This window comes from Acomys russatus, chromosome 5 (assembly GCF_903995435.1).
Source record: "Acomys russatus chromosome 5, mAcoRus1.1, whole genome shotgun sequence".
Lineage (NCBI taxonomy): Eukaryota > Metazoa > Chordata > Mammalia > Rodentia > Muridae > Acomys > Acomys russatus.
Window position 1 is genome coordinate 52,026,646 of NC_067141.1, and position 18,610 is coordinate 52,045,255.

Genomic DNA, 18,610 nt, shown 5'->3' on the forward strand with positions numbered 1-18,610 from the left:
CAGCCTTCAGATTCTACTGTCAAGTGTGGCACACGGGCTTTTTCTAAGGGGAAAAGTTCACAGGAAACACAAATTCCTCCTCTATAACAATCCCCCAAACTTTGATTGATTTGTTCACAGCTCAGAAAAAGAACCTGACACTCAAATAAGAATCTCAGCCCTTGTCAACTTGTCTTATGACACGAAGATAATGAGAACAGAGAGGCAGAGTTAGGCCAAATCTGAAATGTAGTCACGTTCTATTCACGTAAAACCACGACCTGAAGGGGTGAGGGAGACAGAAGCACCAGGCTGAAGCACTTTAAATCCTCACTGAAAAGTGGAGGCAAAATGCCCCATTCTCCACAGACATGCAGGAAACGAGAGCCCCAAGCTGGGAGCCCCACTTGTAATGCCTCCCAAGACCTTAAGCCGCTGAGTAAAATTTTACAAATTGCTCTTTCTTTGTCACTAATAAGGAAATAACGGGCCAAAGAGGGGATGATCTTGCAGGATTGTGTGAAGAGAGCCAAATGCTGATTTTTTTGGTTTGTTTGTTTGTTTGTTTTGTTTTTCAAAAAAGCTGACGCAGAACAAGACACTAACCTATGTGTCCCTGAGTAAGAAGCAGTGTCTAGTTCCCAGGTCTCAGCTGAAAATAGTAAGAGCATGCAGCCTGCCCTCCAGTGATAAATGTGAGAGCCGCCCAAAGGCAAACACCACTTCCTGTTTCCATGGGCCCACGTCTCAACTGTCTGAGGCCTTGGAGGACTCAAGACTGTGAGCAGGTACATTACACTGGTACGGACCTTTATAGTGAGCACGTTATCAGGATCAAATTTCACCAAGAGAAAGAAAGAATGTCAGGCTAGCCAAGCCACACACGTGACACCAGGCTTCCTTGTAGCTAGAAATCATCTCAAGTCCCTGGAGTGCAGAGACATGTTACACATGTTGAGAAAAGAGTCTCAAGTAAAGGCCTGCATGAAGAGACCATGTTTCCCCTGTCAAGATTGGAAAACACAGTACCAGATACAGACTCACACCTGAAACTCATGCAAAGCTGCTGACACCAGGGTGTGTAGTGGAGCTCCAACCGGGCCTCTCCCATGGGGATCTGATGAAGCAAGTCTGGGTATCTGGGTGGTGCTTGAGAATCTGTGCTTTTAACAAGCACCTGAGGATCTGTATAAGCTCAGGCAAGTCCGGGAACACTGGAGCAGACAAACAGCCCTTAATAATAGCACCAATTACACTAGCTTATAAGTGGGAACAATAGGGGAAAAACAGTCTTCCTGTACAATCATCACCACCAAGGAATGCTGGTGAGTTGCACAACACTACATGGCTAATATGTGATAGAACTGAGATCTGAATGGATGCCGAACTCCAAAAGCATACTGTGACCATTATCAACACAGCCTCCCTGGCAAGCACAGACCCTGCCTACCTTGTAGAAAGTAACAGCAGAGAACTATTTCGGAGCTAACCCTTACACATCGCCTCCTGCAAGCTGAGACCCATGATATTTCTATGTGTACTATCTTCATATGGTCAAGTTTCCATCTTAGTTTTCAGACTTGTCCCTGGGAGGTAAAAGAGCCAAGCAAAAGGCCAGGGGCTCATCCCATACAATTAGTTTGGCAGAATTATAGTGGGTTATAATTTAACCCCCCACCATCTGTGAGGTGGAAGGCTAGTCAAAAAGGAACTTTTATTGACCTATTTTAATTGTTGGTCTTGGAGGCTTACCGCCTCCTTCTGCTAACCTAGGCCTAGTCCTGGAAGTGTCTAGCCTCTGTACAATCTAACCGAGGCCTAGATTGTTTCAGCCCCTGACACTTACTGCTTAATAAGCTCACCCTTTCTTGTCCTGGCTGGTTCAACTCAGCTGTTCTGGCTCAATCTCCTCTCCCAGCTGACTTATTCAACATGGCTTTTTTCTCAGCCCCTGAATTATTCTGCTTGGCTTCAAACTAACTCCAGCAATCTGCTCTAATCTGCTGGCTCCTTCTCATTCTCTGGCTCATTTGGTCTTCACCTGAGTTCTCTCTCTGCAACCAGTCTCTCTATTACTGTCCTTGTAAAACTGTCTCCGTTCCCTCTCTGCGTTGCCCCTTAAGTGGCTTCCTTGTCCTCCATCTTCTTGTGAGAGTTGGGCGTATCCTATTCTGTCAAATCTTTCTCTAATTCGTCACCTTTTCTGCTACTCAATTAGACATCGCTTTCAAACATGGGTGCTTCCTTCTACAAAGTGGGATTAGGATTAAATTAGGATTAAAGGCCTGTACCACCACACCTAGACCTAAGCTTTTCTTTACCTGAAACTTGCTCTACACCAGGCTGGCCTTGAACTCAGACCTGCTTGCCTCTGCCTCCTGGATTAAAGGCATGTTTGTATTCCAGCCGGCTCACACAGACCTAGAAGGTCTTTTTGGATGTGTCTTCTTGCCAGAGCAGCCATGTTCTTGAATTAAAATTCCTCTACAATTTCCCCCTTTCTGTTTAAGCTAAAAATTGTACAGTTTAAATGTTACAGTCGAAAAATTATCAATCCCACAATCGTAACAGTCCAAATGTCCTTATGAAGATCCACTCAGCCACTGATGCGATGATCCTCCATAACTGCAATCCTGATCACCTGACCTTCAGCAGCAGTCCATTTCAGCATCAAGATTCTCCAGGCTGCCAGTCTGGTGGACTATCTATCCACTCCAGCTGGTTTGTTAAGTTGTCTCTGCTTTCAGCATCATCTGCATTGCTGTCTTTCTGCATCTCTTCATCATCTGCATTGCTGTCTTTCTGCATCCCTTCCTTGAGTTGTGCCTTTCATTTGAAAGCGTCTCCCTTCCCCCCCCCCCCCACTCTCTCTCCTCTCACTAGTTTTTGTTTTGTTTTTCGAGACAAGGTTTCTCTGTGCAGCCTTGGCTTTCCTGAATTCACTTTGTAGACCAAGTGTGCCTCAAACTCTCAGAGATCTGCCCACCTCTGCCTCCCTGAGTGCTGGGATTATAGGCATGTGCCGCCACCATGCCTAGCTTACAATGTCTTTTGATTTCTGTTTTCTTTAAAGTCTCGTTCAGTAGTTAAAAAGAGGAAGTGGGGGCTAGGTATGTATATGAATTTATCAAGAACAACAAGAAGAGCGAAGCCTTAATCCAGATGGCCCCACCTGTGATCCTTTGGGCAGTAAGCATACAATGGGAACGTCCACCTCCCAGGGCTACTTAGCTTTCTCATGATTTGCCACGCTGCTGATGAGCAGCCAAGGCAGCTGGAGACCAGGAGGAGAAGCCAGCCTTACTCTGTAGTGCACAGAGTAGCTAAATGGAGGAAGGCAGACTGCTTAGGGGAGCTGAACACATTTTTCAGCCCAGTGAGATTTTTCCATTTACAAGTATTAAGGTTTGGATTTTGTTGTTTGTTGTTGTTCTTTTGGAGGTTTTGTTTTGTTTTGTTTGCATTAAGGTGGGGAGATGGAAGGACACTGAGGGTTCAGGAGCGCCTAGCGCATCTGGACACAGGGCCAGGGCAGGGGAGCGGGGTGCGGAGGGGGGCTGAGGGGGAGCGCGCATTGCACAAACTGATGCACCAACCAAGAGCTATGCGTTCAGAGAACCTAGCCCTGTTCAGATGTAGGCAGTTCATTCCGCATGGTTCTGTGGGGAAGGGCAGAGCGGGGACTGCCTCTGGCCTGAGTCCTGCTGCAGGAGATTTGACCATTTCCCTGTGGTGGGGAGGCCCTGCAGGCACACAGAGAATAAGGATGCAGGCTATCTGGATATATCTGGCAGTGGTCAGATGGTGGGGGAGGAGAGCCCCATCTGTGTAGGGGAGGGGAATAGGGCAGAAGAGGGAAGAGGGAAGAACAGCAAGATAAGATGGAGGGAATTACAATCAGGATGTAATGTGAATAAATTATAATAAATAATAAAATCTAGTAAAAATAGAAAAGTAAGGTATGAATTCAGTTTTAATTAAGTAGGTGTGGTGTGTTTTGTGGTTGAAGCCACACATATGCCTAGGTGAATAAAAAAACAGCAGTTTTTACAAAAGTGTAAATCACAATAGTTGCTTATACACAATGAAAATGGAGCCCAACAGAAAAAAATTAGTCTTTTTCCCCCCGTCCTTAGTTAAAATGAAAGGCTTAATCTACTGCAGGATCAGTAACCCCTTCCCTCTCAGGTTAGCTGGAAACTCATTTGAGTTTCAAAAGGGAACAAAAAAAAAAAACCAAAACCATGACTCATCCAGGTACTTTCTAAGGGCTCTATGCATACAGCAGGGCTGGGGACAGATGACTCATGCAAGTACTTGCTAAGGGCTCTATGCATACAGCGGGGATGGGAGAGACCCTTGTGCCCTTGACTCCTTTCTCCTAAGAGGCCAGCCAACCCAAGGTTGTGAGGCAGTGATAAAAGCTACAAAGTAAGAGAGGTGGAGCTGGGGAAGGTGTCCCTACTATGGAATCACCTGACCAGTGGTGTCAGGGAAATGCAGATCAGGCACACCTATGGGGGAGACACCCCCACTAGAGTGCATAGTTCCCTCCACTCCACCAAAGCAGAGACCTCCAAACCGTTCTATTATGAGCGACGACTCTGTTCTGGGTCTGGGAATCCCTCTCCTGTCTCTTCCAGGTTCCCTGGCCTGGGACACCTCCCTCTCACTGTACAGTCCTCTAGCAGCAGGCCATGACCCAGGTGGACCTTTCTGACCTCCTGGTCACATAGGGTGCCCTACAATTTACTCTATTACACGGTACTCTTCTAGCACATGTGCAATCAAATCATTATTTCTGAAGTGCAGTCGATGCCTGCTCCCTGGACATCCATGGGTCAGAGGTCACTGTTCAGACTCTCCTCTTTTATATCTGTAGTGCTTCCAAACTTGCAAAGTCCAATGCACACCGGGAAAGAAACAGCATTCCGGATTGGAACTTCTGCGAGCTCACTCAAAGACAGCCTGGGGCTGCCCTCCTCACTGGGCTGGACACACCACAGCTTTCCTCCTTCACAACACATGTCAGGGATCCTGAAAGCCATGGGGAAAATAAAGAGGAAGGCACAAACGGAGCAGGGTTGAGTATGTCTATGTGGAGTCTCACCTTACCCAACTGTACTCTGAAGATGAAGACGGTCAAACAAAGTGACGACCATCAGAGACCACACAGGTCAACCCCAGAACCAAGCAAGCTCACCTGGGGAAGGGCTGCCACATGGGAACAGGAAGTGATGTAAAACCCCAGAGCTCCTCAAGGCCCGTGCATCTGGACGCTGTGGTCTAGTACCAAATACAACAGTCCCCAGAGTTCTAACAGCAAGTATGGGTTACTCAGCTGCCCAGCGTATAGGCCCCGAGCCTGTTGGAAGCTAGGGCTGGTCAACAAACTCTATCCCCATGAGCTCATCCATTCTTCTGACAAATGGACCCATCACTTACAGAAGGTCCCTAAAACTCAAAGAATGGCTCAAGTCAAGCTTTCCTAAGGATTGTTACAACCAGCCGAAGACGCTAACGGGATCAGAACAGAAGGACTGTGTCATGCCTTTCCCTTGTAGCTGCCACTTACCGGAGTCCTACAACAAGCCTCTTGTCTCTGCATTTCCATGCAGCTCTACTGAGCAACAAAGCCCCAGAACACCAAAGCCAGGCTACTGAGCAGCCCTCTGCAGGAAGCCAGCACCCTCTTTATCAAACACTCTGGATCTAAAGAAATGCTTCATCACACTTCTTTGGAAGAGCATAGAGGTGGAAAGAGGCCTGAGCCACAGGATGCACCCTGTCTTAGTCAGGGTTTCTATTGCTGCAAGGAAGCACCATGACCAAAAAGCAAGTTGGAACAGAAAATGGTTTTCAGGCTTACACTTGCAAAGAAGTCAGGACAGGAACTCAAACAGGACAGGAACCTGGAAACAGGAGCTGATGCAGAGAGACCTTGGAGAGATGCTGTTTACTGGCTTGCTCCTTACGGCTTGCTCATCCTGCTTTCTTATAGAACCCAGGACCACCAGCCCAGGGATGACACCACCCAGCACGGGGCTGGGCCCTCCCTCACTGATCTAACTAATTGAGAAAATGCCTTACACCTGGATCTCATGGAGGCATTTCCTCAACAGAGACCCCTTCTCCTCTTTGATGACTCTAGCTTGTGTCAAGTTGATACAAAACCAGTCAGTACACATCCCTGCACACGAAATAACACCTGAATTCTGAGTATCTCTGCCTGAGGCACATGGGAAGTAAAATTTCTGAGATTCAACTACCTCATCCATTCTCCAAGTCAGTCAGCTAACAACTCATGTTGCTGTCATAACAGCACTCACTACCCACCACTGGTCTAGGCCAGACTAGGTCACCAATTGAACACAGTTGGTGACATGAGACTCTTATAGGGACATCATCCTAACTGGTCACATGCCATGCTCAGGAGCTTCAGCCACACTATCATCATGATATGCCAATACAAGGGAGAGCCTCTCTTCTGACCTGGGGGTCCAAACCTGTGCAACTTCAATTACCATGCACCCAGCTCACCCTGCAGCAGCATATGACACCTACTAAACACCCTTAACAAATCTACTCGGGATCAACTTACAGAGTGACTTCTGAAGGCAGACAGGCATTAGTCCCAGCCATTCAAGACACATGGTCACCTCAGACACCCAAAAGTTCTGTGTAAGAGACCACTCACCTTAAAATGCCAGTCACTGGATCCATGAGGGTTGAGGGGTTATTGGTTTTAAGGGTGGATAGATAGATAGATAGATAGATAGATAGATAGACAGACAGATAGATATGTGTGTGTATCCTTAATTTTTTATGTATATATGTATATTCAATGAGAATGTATACAAGAGTACTTCAATGCTTAAAGAGCTGACCAAACCACCACTTTGAGATACTGACCCCGCCCTGAGGACTAAGATGTAGGGGTGTAAGTTTAACCGGAAATTCACTGCACTTCCCCTAAGGGTATGTGTAAAAAGGTTTATCAAGGTAGTGCACAATTGGCATATACACAATTTCTTCATTCTTGACCAAATTGAGACAGAAAATATCTCAGGAGAAAAATTACATCTGTTCAGAACACACACAGACTTCTCATTTAAATCATGTTATACCATGCTCTACAAGTAATCTGGAGATGACGTGAGGCTTTGCAGGAAGGTATGTATGGGTTCTATGCAAATCCTGACCCTTTTTTTTTTTTTTTTTTTTCACATGAAGGGACCCCAGTGCTCTTAGGTATCGGTAGCCGTGGGGCTTTGGCAGCAATCTTCCTGTACTTCCCTGAGAACTAGCCACTCCCAGCATTTTTGGAACCTTCACTTTAAAAAGCAACACAGACTAACCCAACACTATTACATCACGTAACATAAAGAGTTTGGAGTCTGGGGACGCAGCAGTTCAGTGACTTCCACTCTAATGGGTGGGAGTTTCAAACCCCACCATGCAAGAGAAAAACAAGCCAAAGTTTTAGACTACAAAACTTCATGAAGTATCACCAGTCAAATGACAGACAGTTGCTGAATAGATAGAGCAATACAGAGACAGGAGATGGGGTGGGGGTGGAGGGACAATGACATACTAAAAAGGATGCCAGGGTATCATATGCAAGGTCACAACACATCTACATCCTACATTCAGAACCTGTAACTTGACTGCCTTATAGGGAGTGGACGTACAGCTATGACACAGGTCTTACATGGGAAAGGACCCGGCATCCAGATAGGTCCCACCTAATTATATGGCTCCTTAAGAACCAAAAAGCCTTTCCCAAATTTTGGAAGGTGCGGTGCGTACGTGTGTGTGTGTCTGTGTGTGTGTGTGTCTGTGTGTATGTCTGTCTGTGTCTGTGTGTGTTTGTGTATCTGTGTGTCTGTGTGTAAGTGCAGATGCCCATGGAGGTCAGAGGTGTCAGATTCCCTGAGGTTAAAGACCATTGTGAGCAGCCTGATGTTGGTACTTGGTACTCAGGTCAGGTCCAGTGGAAGATCTGTAAATGTTCTTACTCACTGAGCCATCTCTCCAGCCTGCCTTTCTCATATTTAACTAGCAAAGAATGGTTAGAAAAATAAAATAACAAAGATAGACTGAGAGACAATGCCCCAGAGAATACTGGCTGCCCCTAGAATCTGGAAAAAGCATGAACTATACTATTCCTTCAAGGCTGTGAGAAGCTGAGTTCAGCCCTATTGGGCTATTGAGACCTGCAAAATCTTGTGCTGCTTTATGCTGCAAATGCTCAGCTAATTATGCACAGTGGCAGCAGAGAGGACACAGGAGAGTAAGAGGGACAGATTACTTGTCATTTCCATATCTCCTGATTTTATTATACCTATTTAGTTAGAAAACTTAAATTCTTTACCCATCCATCTTTCTATGTCATGACTTCCCAAAGGCAAGAAATTACACACAAGATTCATCCTTTGTCCCTGTCTCTGTCTCTATCTGTCTGTCTCTCCTCTCCTCTCCTCCTCCTCCTTCTTCTCCTCTCTCTCTCTCTCTCTCTCTCTCTCTCTCTCTCTCTCTCTCTCTCAAGACAGAGGCAGACAGAGAAGGAAGGAGGGACACAGAAAGAGAGGGAAGGAGGGAGGGAGAAAGGGAAATAAGGAAGAAAGGAATTAAGACCAGTAGCAAACAAAAGCCAGTTCAACGAGTCCTCTTTTCCAACATCTACACGTGAGGGGCGTGCCACCTGCAAGAGTTGTCTCCTCACTGCTCTGCCCATGTTGATTTCAAGTTGTTCTTGCATGGTCTGGTCCACCTTAGCAGATGATGACTGCTTTCTCCTGTGTAAACCCAACAATGCCTCATGGTAGGCTCATGGCATAGCCACTTGGCTAATGGTTAGCAATTGTGTACTCATGTGAGCTGCCTACGGGACAGAAATAAACTCAAACCAATCTAGGAAATCCTACTTTTAAGTCAACAAGGAGCCTCCTACAGGAAAAATTTTATGTGTGTGTGTGTGTGTGTGTGTGTGTGTGTGTGTGTGTGTGTGTATAATTTTATAGTATATATTATTATATGTAATACTTCAGAATCTATTATAGGGGAGGAGGTTGGAAATCTCATAGTTGTTATGGCTGAAATTTTGACTCCACTAACTTCAACTCGATCAAAGGCAAAGAGAAGACAATGAACGATGTTTGACTAAATTCTCACAACTAATGCCTGAATCACTAAAATGAGAGCCTGTAGCCTGTTGCATTGTCCCAGGAACACTGTACTAGCAGGGATTTTGACAGCATCCTTCTCTACAGTAACAGTTATTTTTATGGCTAGAGGCCAAAGTCCCAAAGGCTGAACAAGGCAGCATATGGAACTCAAGACATCCCAAGTCTTATCCAGTCACAGGCAAGAGGGCATGCAGTCAGTCTCTTCCCATAGCCTATAAAGCCCAAGCACATCCTTATGCCTATTGGTGGTAATGTCTTCTCTCCGAAGTCCAGGTCAATGAAGTCTCATTTGCATACATCAGCCCATCTTTCTTCCCCGGTGAAGGGGGAAGATGAGGGCGGGGCTCATTCTAGATTTCTCTATACCCTTTGCATGCCGTCTCTTCTTGCTGTTATCTGGTCCCAGCTAAAATGATCTGTCTTCTAACTCTATCCATTGCCTTTTCTGGGATGTTACTCAAATGGCATCTTACTCACCACTCCTTGTGAGTTTGGCTTTCATCCATCCACACGTTTATGTTGTTCTTTTTGACCAATGAATGAGTAGCAACTCACTAGTGAGGAACCTTCCCCTGAGGGATGGACCTTCCACTGAGGTATGCTAGCAGAAAAACACTGTGTTTCATAGTTTTAGAAAAAGCTGTTAGGAATATTAGCCTGGAGGTTTTTGTGCCAATAGAGTTTCATTTCTCTGGGATACACACCAGGAGCAGAAGTGCTGCCTGATGCTATAAGAAACTACCTGACAATTTTTTGAATGAGCTTCATTACTGAACATTCCCACCAGCAGTGCGTCCAAGAGTTCTAGTTCCTCAGCATCCTTGGCCAGGACTTGGTGCTAGCTAGTTTTGTTCAGTTTTACTGACTGTGGGGCATTCTAATAGGTGAGTGTGTTTCGTTAAACTTTTTTAATTTTAAAATAATTCTAGACTCAGGTAGAAGTAGCAAAACTTAGAGTATCGGTATAGTCTTCAGTGAGCTCCTCCCCATCTTGGGTAACTGCGACACAATGACAAAACCAGAAACTTGACGTTGTATAATACTAGTCACTAAAGGGCAGGCTTCTTTAGAGTTCACTAGTCACTAGTTTTTCCTTGTTTTTGCATACAGGTCTATAATACTTTGTAATAATCACACTCAAAAGTCTAATGCGCCAAAGCACATTTCATAGAGAAAAGATTTCTCCCTCAAAGATCCTTGATCAATCATGATTTTCTTTTACCCTAATCTTTTCTCCCAACCAAATTTGAAACAGACAATTATTGGGCTGGAGAGATAGCTCAGTGGTTATGAGTAGTGACTGCTTTTCCAGAAGATCCAGGTTCAATTCCCAGCACCCACATAGTGGCTCATGACCATATGTAACTCTAGTCCCAGGCCATGTAGCAGCCTCTTCTGACATCTGTGGGCACCGGACACATACATGGTACACAGACATGCATGCAGGCAAAATATTCATATGCATAAAACAAAATAAGTAAATCTTAAAGGCGAAAAAACACTCATGCAGTTTTGTGGCTCATGCTTATAATCCCAACACTCAGAGCATAGAATCAGAAGGATCAAACTCAAGGCTAGCCTGGGCTATACAGGAAGCTCCAAGCCAGCCTGGGCTATACAGGAAGCTCCAGACCCAGTTGACTACAAAGCTTTGATCCTGACTTTTAAAAACCATTAAACAAGCAAGATAGCTATCTTCTCTGCAGCTGCTATGTGCAAGCTGTAGTTTAATTTTCAGGTCCTGTTTATACTGTCAGGAGACAACAGTCGCTGCCTTTAAAGGAACTGAGTAGACTCATACACGCACGCACACACAAAAGCTGTGCATACAATCCACAGTGACGAGTCACAAGCACAGTCTTGTTAAGACTGAGAGGAAGGTCCTTGTAAGCAAGCCCTGTTCTCAGGCTCAGTGCTCCAGGCCCTCCACACGAACAGGGCAGACGTGTCTGAGAACCTCTAAGATGAGGCACACAGCGAAGATGCTCTCAAAATAGAAAGGGCTACCGAAACCCTCAAGGGCTTAAGAGCTTCACTGAGGACCACTCATCTTCTCCAACCAAAGCTTGAGTCAGAAAATACACAGAAATGTCAATTCTCCAAGTGATGTTACCTCAGCGACAACCTTTCCCTATTGGGCCATCCGCCATTACAATTACAGTCCCTTGTTTCAGATGCTAGGAGAAATAGTGGACAAAGGAACTCACCACCAGCTTTTAATGTCGGCCGTGGCTTCCTCTTGTCTGTGGGACCCATACTTAGATGTAGAATTGTCCCTTTACTCTTCTCACCTGCACGAACTCCTGCTACTAATCTCTACTGTTATTTGTAACCATATCTTGTGTCCCTTCCTGTTCAACACCCATAGTCCCAGTTATCTGATCCATCTCTTTACCTTCTGGTGTCTGTATCCCAAATTCCCAGGCGCATGGTAAGATGAATCAAAGACTGTTTCGTGGAAGTAAAGCATGGCTATCAGATTACATTTTAGCAGCAGGATTTTGAGGGAATGGATTGAAAAACTGATGGGTCTTAACAGGAAAGAAATCAGTCAAAGACATGGTACAGGCTGACTACTTTAAGAAATATAGCCTAGAGCTACTACATATGAACAGGGAGGTACCCATCTGAGAGGGAACAGGGACAGGACTGAAGGGGAGGCATAGGAGAAAACAAGAGCCGCCCACACATGACTGAGGCCCAAGAACAGCTAAGTATTGCTGAGGCAAAAGCAGATCTACGCTGCTACTGCCATGATGGGGTGGAGGGAAAGCACAGCAGTGTCTATGACTTCATTTCGAAAAGCATCTGCCAAGAGCTGGGCTGGCAGACATGCACATTCAAGGAGCATCAAGAATCTGCAACAGTTGCTATGGAGTAGTCAGGACATCCTCAAGAAATGGGGTTGGGCAGCAGGACCCTCCCACCAAATAGCTAGTCAGTCTCTTTCCAGAGAGACTAATCTTTCAACTGTCATACCAGACTTCCAAGTCACCTCCCCCGCCCCCACCCTCCCCACACACATACACACACCAAAGAGCCCTCCAGGACAAGGCAACAATCTGGATTTGGCAGCCTGAGAGGCTGTCTCCTAAGCGAGCTGTGAGAAAAGGAAGCTCATAAGCCAAGGAACTTATGGGAAACTCAGACACAGCATTCAACTCTGCATTAGTTTGCTTCTGCACAGGAAAACCACTTATATTTAATGATTCCTCGATGGAAAACCTCCCAAATCAAAATGATGCTTTATAACCTGAACCTGAAGGGAGCAGCAATCCTACCCATGGTTCTCAACACCAATAAGCACTGATGTGATATGCTGATTCACAGAGGACTGCCTGGTGGTAACAAGCAGTGGGCCATTCAGACCTTTGTCAACCCAAGTATCCAAAAGTGATATGTGAACATCTGAGGGGAAGGGAAGAGAGGGAGGGAAGGGGAGAGGAGGGGAGGGGAGAGGAGGGGAAGAGAGGAGAGCAGAGGCAAGCAGAGGAGAGGCGAGGTGAGGAAAGGAGAGGCAAACCCACCATCACACTTTGTCCTGTGTGGGTCACCTAGTCAAACTCAAAGACAGTTATCTCAGGGAGCTCCCAGGTGGTAACCAAGAATATACACAAAAACACATCAGGAACACACATCAGCTTCTCATGACTACATATGGTAATGCATACCACCACGGTGGAGCTGGTCACTAAGGACAGCCAGCTCCTCACATGTGAAGCTCACAGCCCACAAGGTCAAGTTTCACCGATTGCTCCTCTTCTCCCCCTCCTAACTGAGGCGCAACTGGAAAAGAAGCTGCAGCCTGCTTACACAGCACACTGTGTAGGAAGAGAAACTAGCAAGGGGACGACACAGCTGTGGGAAAGGTCTCCAGAGTGGGTAGAAGCATCCAGCTGGCAAAGGTCACCCCAGCTGTGGTCCTCAAACAAGGATTTCTCTACCCCACAAGAATTCCAGTCTCCACAGTTACCCTCTTCTCTGCTACCCCAAAACTGCCCTTCCAGATCAATACGGTCAGGAATGAAAAATATAAAGGGCAAGGAACACATGGGCTTCTCCAACGCACAAGCTGAAAGAATAGCTCAAAGGCATCTAGAGGACGCCAAAATACCTTCCAAGTTCCCAGTCACCCGAGAGGCATTATAATTAACGATTCAGATATAACTCTACAAACGTGTTACACGTTTATCAATTGATTAAATCCTTGCTAAGCTTTACAATAAGCTCAAAACCAAGCCACTTACACACAAAACTGTTGTGCTACTTACACACCTTTCAAGGTAGAGGCACTTTAGCACAGAAACTGGACCTCGATGATTCTTTTTTTTTTTTAATTTTTTATTAATTTATTCTTGTTACATCTCAATGGTTATCCCATCCCTTGTACCCTCCCATTCTTCCCTCCCTCCCATTTTCCCCTTACTCCCCTCCCCTATGACTGTTCCTGAGGGGGATTTCCTCCCCCTGTATATGCTCATAGGGTATCAAGTCTCTTCTTGGTAACCTTAACGTGCACAGTGCTGCTCAGAAACTGCAGGAGCCACTTCAGATGACCCCAGCATAAGAGGTCAGACCCCATTGTATTTTCAAAGCCATGAAGAATAACTAGGAATCAAAGCTAAGTCTTAAAACTCATTTCAACTTTCCTCTTCCCAAGGAAAGGAAGCTTATTGTTAACTTCAAAAGGCCTAAACAATTTATCAAAAGCCGCCTGTGTTCAACAGACAAAAGATATTTTGTACAGTTTATCTACAAATGCCAAAAATGCACTCCCTTGCAATTATGCCTCTGCCTCCGTGCTACTGTGGATTATTTTAGCTATTTCTGAATGATGCAGGCTAAGCAAACATGCTCATTTTTGCTAGCCCATCCTCAGACAAGAAGGAGACAGACATTTTGCTGACTATCATGGCTTCAGTGTGAACATGCCCCCAAAAGCACTCGTGATGGGAACAAGCTACAAATTCCCATTTTCTTTTTCTTTTTAATAATCTATTTTTATTTTATGTTCGTTGGTGTTTTGCTTGCATGTATTTGTATGTAAGGATGTCAGATCTTGGAGTTACCGACAGTTGTGAGCTGCCATGTGGTTGCTGGGAATTGAACCCGGGTCAGTGCTCTTAACCGCTGAGCCAACTCTCCAGCCCCCAAATTCCCATTTTCAATGGTTATATTTGGAGATGAAGCTTTTTTACGTCATTAGGATTTGAGGGGACCATGAAGGGGTTACTCCCATGGACACAGTGACGGCCAGTTCCCACACTAGCTGTCTCAGTGTGTCCAGTGCTCATTCATGTTATCATGAAGCAAGAAGCACCTCACCAGATGTTGGTTCATGCTTTTAAACTCAAGACTCCAGATCTATGAGCCTAACTGTAGGCTCAATTTTCTTATCAATTATATTTTATTATGAACTTATTTAACGAGCCTACCTCCCTAACAACCCAACTAACCCAACAATCAGAAAGGGATATTAAAAAACACTACAACAAAACCTTAAGGTTATCAGTCCATGGCGTAGTCAGCAGGATTTCAGCAGACCAGCAATTCCACCAAAGTTGCTGCTGGAACCAGGGGCAACAGCTGGAACCTCAAGCCTCAGCTGGAGTCCAAAGCCTTGAAACCTTCCCTGGAGCAGTTCTCTTTAGGAGCTTCTTGAAGTGCAGGGATGACCAGCCAAAAACCAAGCCCCAACCAAAGGCCTCCTCTCCTGTTTTGGGCTCATATATTTTTCTCTCAATCTGTTCAAGGATGTTTTTCACCAAGCTCTCCCACGAAGTAGTTTGACTTCTACGTGGAAAAACATCCTGCTTTCTCACATCTAAGTGGTAAGCATCCTGCCCTCTTCTCCATCCAACACTTGGGATCAAAACAGAAACAGGTTTATCTCCCTTTCACCGAACTCACTTAAATTCTTTATAGACTACTTGGACTCAAATATTTGTTCTAACAGCAAAAATCACATAAACCTGTCTACCTATATCCTAATCGAAATGAGTTTGTTCCAGGTTCCTTAACAGTCATTCTTCCTTAATAACCAAAGCTTCTAGTGTCCTAACTGGTGCTCAGGAAAAGAAATACACTTCCCACTCTGACAGTAGGTTTCTAGCAATGAGGCTGGGCACCAGCCTCGTGCTTCTGTGTTCTTCAGTTCCCCAAAGCCTACTATTGATTTAGTCCACATGGTCCGAACTCTTTCCTGTGCAATGTTTATTCTCCGCATCTGCATGGAAGTGTGGAGTTCTTGAAGGATACATGATATATGACACTGCCACAGGATGACAGCAGGGAAAACAGGAAAAAACAGCCAGATTCTAAGCTGACAGAAAAGCATTTACAAAAATACAGCAGTGGCCTTGTTAACTGATGAAAACTGACTCGTGGCCTGGAGATGTACTTCATGGGCCTGTACCTGCTTGTGTGTACAAGATCCTGGATTTGGTCGCCGGCCCCTTTTTTCTTTTTTAAAGCTCATCTGCAATGGGTTTATTAGTTAGTTTTAAATAAATTCATCAGTTTCCAACTGTTGCTGTAGCAAATGACTCTAAATTTGATGGCTTTAAAGTAATGTGTACTCATCATCTCATAGGCCTGGAGGCCAGGCCCACACTACATCATCTTACAATGTGTTACAAGGTTGGGCTCCTCCCAGAAGTGCTGAAGGAGAATGTTCCAGAGGACTCCTTGGATGTTTTGTGCTTTGATGTCAGCATCAACTTCCTGTCTCCTTCTCCGCTGGTCATCCTACCTCACTCTCACAGGGAAGTTCCTGTGAGTTCCTGTGACCCTCCTTGGACTCAGTGCTAACACCTTGTTTAGAAAATTCCTCCTCCCATCTTGACATTCTTGCCTTCATTATAGCTACAGTATTTTCTGCTACATGAGAGCACACTCCTAGGTTCCAGGGGTTAGAACGTGGACATCCTTGGGCACCATTTTTCTGCTTTCATGATGGGCTGGATATAACTTATGTTAGCGAAGCTCTTTGGAGCCTTGAGTAGCTTGTAAGGATATAAAGGATGCGGGGAGACAGCACAGGTGAGTGCTTGCTGGGCAAGTCTGAGCACTTGAGCTTGGTCCCCAAGAATCCATGAAAAAGGCTGAAATCCAAGGACTAAGAAAGTGGAGACAGTGGGGTCTCTGGGGCTACCTGGCCAGCTCGTCTACCCCAGTCAGGGAGCTGCAGGCCTAGTGAGAGATCGTTTCCAAAAGGCAGGATAGAAAAGCAACTGAGGAAGACATCCAATGACATCCTCTAGCCACATGCACATACATCTAACACACAGACACACACACACACACACACACACACACACGAGGGGCAGAGGGAAAGAAGGAAGAGAGTGAGTGAGTGAGTGAGTGAGTGAGTGAGTGAGTGAGAGAGATGAAAATACTAAGCACCCATAAAACCATACTGCTTGGCAAGCTCTGCTGTGACCTACGCATAGATCAAAGCAGGCAGGGGGTGCGAAAAGAAGCCTGAGAAAAGCTAAGCTGTTAACCAGAACCATACAGGCTAAGGACAACTTCAAATGGGACCAAGGTAGTCTGGCTACCAATAAAGCTGATATGGCTTCCTTTGTACTGTGCTTCTAACTGCTTAGCACCTGACTGTTCCAGTGGCAAATAAAAACTGCCCTGTGAGTGGTTTTAAGAGGATCTGGCAAGCAGGCAACAAACTGTAGTCAAAAGCGCTTGGAGGAATCTTAATCTTTCCAACCATTGTTCAGAACTATAGTGGTCTATTGTCTCAGGCAGAGAGGCAGAAAGACAACGTGCAAATGGCTGATGTTCTGGAACTAAGGCTAGAGATACGTAACCAATGTCAGTGCAGAAGCAAATTACTGGAGCCCTACGAATCAGGAAACAACGTAGTGTAGCAAGGCATTGTACTGCCTGGGTTCAATGACTGGGCCTGGTGACCAAAGGCAGATTTACAGTCACCCCTCTAGACAACAGGCAGGAAGCCCCAGTTCCGAACATCACAACAGACACAGACATCTAAAACGCTATAATATTATGCTGACCAAAATCTCAGGTTCGTGATAGGAAACTAGCTGTACTCGGGTGGACCACGGCAGAAATAATTTTGCCTAATTTATACATACGAGTAAAAACATTTTAATCCGACTATGGCTCACACTAATTACAACCTTCAAAGGAGACTGTTTAAGGTAAAAAGGAGAAAACAGGAGACCCAGTGGGCCAGCATCTGCTGCTAAATGAACAAGCTGGCCCCGGGCAACTGACCCAAAGCAGAGGTGATTACAATCTTCCCCCACAGGTGAGTAGCATGCCCTAGTGACAGGCAGTGCAGGGGGCTTAGTGGGGCTCCCTGGAGAAGTGTGCTCATGCTTGGCAAACTTCTCCAGTCAGGTGCCTGGCTTACCCAGCTTCCTGGGTGGAGTCTCTAGAATGTTCAGATAACCCAACCATTTAAAAAACAAAACCCAGCAACAGCACCTGAGTGCTGCCAAAAAAGAAGCAAACAAAAAGCCCCAAACCAAAACAACGCAAAAACCCCAAGAATGTGGGGGCACAGACACAACCAACTACCCAGCCAAATTGAAACCCCAAGGCAGAAAAGCTGCAGCACTTTCTGCTTTCTGGGGGGGAAACACCAGCCAATCTTTGGAGGGCCTCCAGTCAGAACTCAGCACGCCCTAGCAATATAAGCAGAGCTGCCTTTCTAAGGGTGTGCAGCATAACAAACGCTGTCCTTGTAGCCGGCAAAGGATAAAGATCTCGTTGGTTAGAGACCTGCTCCACCGCCTCGTTTCATCACTAATTATAAACAATCTGGCAAAACTATGTACCATCTAAAGAGATATGATTGGGCTTGTTCTGCAAAAGAATAAAGAAGAAGAAACTATGAAATCAGCAATCATACTGGACACGTGTTTTTAAAGTATTCCAGAAGCCAAAACCCCAAGGCAACTTGGCATTCTATACATGAAAACTGTCATTTTGCCTTCCACACCTAATAGAGACATGCTGAACATTTAGGGTGTGGTACTTACAGAGAAGACACCTCTAATTTAGACTAGCAAACAGTTTTTTGTCTGCACTCCATGTGAAGAAAAAAGGTATCCACAGACAGAGAGCCACAGTTGAACCTTATACACCTAAGATTCTGGATAAGAAAAAAATGGCTCTTGAACAGAAAACAGATTGCATGGCATAGTAAGCTGGGTGAGACGCTGAGAGCAGAGAGTCTGGCTTCTAGTGAGCGAAGTGTCAATGTACTAGCATGAAAAAAACCTGAGCAGAGCATAAGCATACGGCCTGGGCAAAGATGTGGATCAGCACACTTGCAAAAGAAAGTACTACTGGTATGCCTTCATCCTTAGGTGAAATAAAAAGTAATTTATCATTTAAAGTGGAAAAGATTTTAAAAAAATGGATGGAGAACATGTACCAAAAGCTGATTTTTTTTTTTT

General features: G+C 45.3%; 1 long non-coding RNA gene across 2 annotated transcripts in view; it reads right to left on the reverse strand.

The window, feature by feature from the left end:
• The window catches only part of LOC127189488 (uncharacterized), a 167,677-nt gene that overhangs the window by 47,548 nt on the left and 101,519 nt on the right, over positions 1 to 18,610 (reverse strand). The gene's annotated exons all lie outside the window — the stretch shown is intronic.